Consider the following 3520-nt stretch of genomic DNA (forward strand, 5'->3'; position numbering starts at 1 on the left):
TAACACTTACGTTACTTACCTACGTAGGTAGGTACGACGTACTAACTTAATACTCTCGTCGTCGCGACGACGTACGACACATACTACGTACGTAATAATAATAATATATATATATATAGTATATATATATATATATATATATATATATATATATATATATGTATGCATATATTTGGTTAAAAAGACATGTTGCTGTCGCGACAATAAATGTTTCGTTACATTTTTCATTATAAAATCTCTCTTTCTCTCTATCTCTCTTTCTTCTATTAGCTACATAATCTTGGCGAATATTAGCACCCCTCGTCTTGAACATGTGGGGAATTACCCCGAAAAATTCGATGTGGCGATATACGTACAAGAGATATCGCTAAAGTGCGAAATATGAAAGCTCAAATCAATCATTTTTTTAATATCTAGGAATACAGGAGATCAACAATATGTAATCAGAAATTCAGTACAATACATGAAATTCAATAATAATACAGTATTCCTAGGATTTTTTGGAGGGGTCTATAATCCTGAGAGAACGAAAATAAAAATTACAAATTAAAAATAAAAATATTAAAATTAGGAACATTAAAAATAAGACATGTTCTATAAGACTTCGAAAGTTCAACAATTTCAAGACTTAAGAAATCTAATTTATAGATTTGATAATCATCGTTGAGCTTAAATCCGAAAATTAAGAATCCAGACACGATCATGTAATTTTCCTTTAGAGACCCAAAAAAGTTTTATCATGTGAACTCGACGTAATTATGTTATTCTTTCTTTTGATATTTAAAAATTTTAACCGATTCGTGTAATTGTTTCGTGATTCATGAAAAAGTTCATGTAGAATCAAAATGAGTGAAGAATTAAAAGTTACATGATTTGTATTCTGATTTATATAGGGAATCTAAAATATAGAAAGAAAATATAATCACTGTTAAATTAAAGAGCTTGGCAACTTAGCGCACTTTAGTTATATCCAATATATATAATTATATGGACGTACATGTCCTTAATAAGCTCACTTTGTAATATTTAGCCCGCTCTCTACTCTCTCTTTGGATAAACGTAAAAAATATATATATATTTATATATATATTTATATATATATATGTATATATACTACTTTAACATGCAACATAATCTCTCACTCTCTCTCTTTCATTCCCCGTTTTTTATTCCTCTATGAAAATAATGAACATTAACGCATTCACATAACTCTATTATCATTATCAATATACTAGATAACAAAAAAGAGAAGAAAACAAAATAACTTCAATTATCAAACAATATACATATTCTAAATATATGAAATATATACTTGAGACATATGAAGGCCACGACGAGATGATCCATTCTTTCGCAATGAAATCAAGTCAATAATAATCACAACAGCGTAAACAATAATGATTCATATAATTACGCGTTTATATTTCCGGCATTTTTTAACTTTGCAAAACGCAAGACAAGATTCCAAGATTCGAGAAATGAAAACTGGAAACTTGGCCGGATTTTTCTTCTTCACTATCCTTCCATTAAGTTCTTAATTTCTTTTGTCAATATTAAACTAGTAATATTAATTAACTCTAAAACCACGCTGTTGGATCTCCCAATTGTATGTGGGATTCACATAGAATTGGATAATTTTAAAACGCGACGTTTAAGGATTAATTAATTATCTGAACATTTACATCATATTTCTCTCATTTGCATTATTCACTTGGTGAATTCCTGCAAATAAAAAGAATTTAATTAGACCAAAATAAAGCACAAGATAATATGCAACATACCTAGTCGCGTATATCATTGAAGATAAATAACGAATCGCCAAGAAAGATTGACAATTCATAGAAAAAAACATACAAAGAAAGAAAAGATGTGTGAAAGAGAAGAACATCTGAATTTGTCGCGCTTTCTCGTGCGCCCGTCTTATACTTAAATATTAATAGTTCTCGATCTAAGATGATCTACTGCTGTGGACTTACGGCATTTCCTCACCGTGAATCACAGAACGATCAGGAAATATCTCTGAAAACTTTGGGTCATTAAGAAATTTGCTTTAAATAGCGAAATGTCTCATAAACATAGTAGTCTTATTATAGTACAAAATCAATTATTAACTTTTTGGGAAGGATGATGAATTCTGAAAAATATATGAAAACATTCTTACGTCTTCAAAAATGCACGAAATTCTCTAGGGTACATATTGCAGTAGTTATATGCTGTTATATGCTACTAAACATTCGTTTAGAAACGCTGTTCAGCTGGACTCTGCCATATCGAAAGAATTAAGATTAGAATATCGGAAATTGAGATCTTTAAAATCCCAAAATTAAGATAACTCCGAAGAGAATATGTTCAACTAAAGACAAATGTGCTCAGACCCAAAGTTTTGCATTTACTGCACTTCTATTTTTCCCTTTTTATAAAAGATTTCACATCACAAATGTGGCACAGAATCGTCAATATCGGAATAAAATAACGACCTTGCAATCCGAGTTGAGATTAATCCTGCACAATAATAAGTCAAAACAACACAAGGTTTAAAAGACATACGAAGGGCTCAAATTTAAATTCTAATTTAAATTACGCGGCCAAAAAATGAGACGGGAGTGCAGTCCGCATCACATGATCCTTCGAAATGTGTAAGTACTTTCTTGAAAAAAATCGATAAACCTGCGCAAAGTTCAGTAAAAGCGACAAATATGAGCGAAAAAGTTCATCTACGTGTATTGTTATTGATGTTCTTAAGCGGCGGGAATGCGATATGTTCTCGAAGCATTGTTGTCCTTTAATTTTTAACTCCATTTATAAATGCTTATATCCAACATTTCCATACTGTGCTTTTGCTATACATATTTCATATGAATTTTATTTCTTGATAAAAAAAATTTAATTATTATAGTTTCACACTTGGATAAACTTCTTCGCCCATAAGCTATTTGCATACTTATATTTTTGCTGTACTGTATTTCGTAAAATTTTATGAAAAGTATACTAAATTTCATGTACACAAATACTTTTCAGTTGAAAATACATTAAATTTCATGACATTTTTAATAGTGTACATTTATCTCGATTTTTAAAGGAATTTTAAGCAACTCTTAAAATGATCTTATATTCACTTCTATCGAACTTCGCAGTAAGTCTATCAATTTTTTCAAAAAAGTACATATTTCAGGACCTTACCGCATGCATTATTTGCATTATTTATTTTATCTTATTTGAACGCACGATTTAAATAATAATTTAAATTTGAATGCCCGCCTTATATTCACTTATAAAACGTTTTAATTGTTCAAACGTTCTTGAATTTTTGTATCCCACATTTAGCTAATTACGGTCTAGTCCATAAGCTCCATGTAATATTTGAAACACTCTTCAATGTAAGGCAAGTGAAATTTAAAACCAACCGTCTATGTTTAGCACCAAATGCAGGACACGGAAGGCAGTTCTTTAAACTTTCATTCAGAAATAAATTCGTTGAAGAAAATCATCCTCTTTGTCTTTGTTGCGAAACGCAATAGTA

The sequence above is a fragment of the Atta cephalotes genome (genome assembly GCF_000143395.1).
Source record: "Atta cephalotes unplaced genomic scaffold scaffold00035, whole genome shotgun sequence".
NCBI classification, from domain to species: domain Eukaryota; kingdom Metazoa; phylum Arthropoda; class Insecta; order Hymenoptera; family Formicidae; genus Atta; species Atta cephalotes.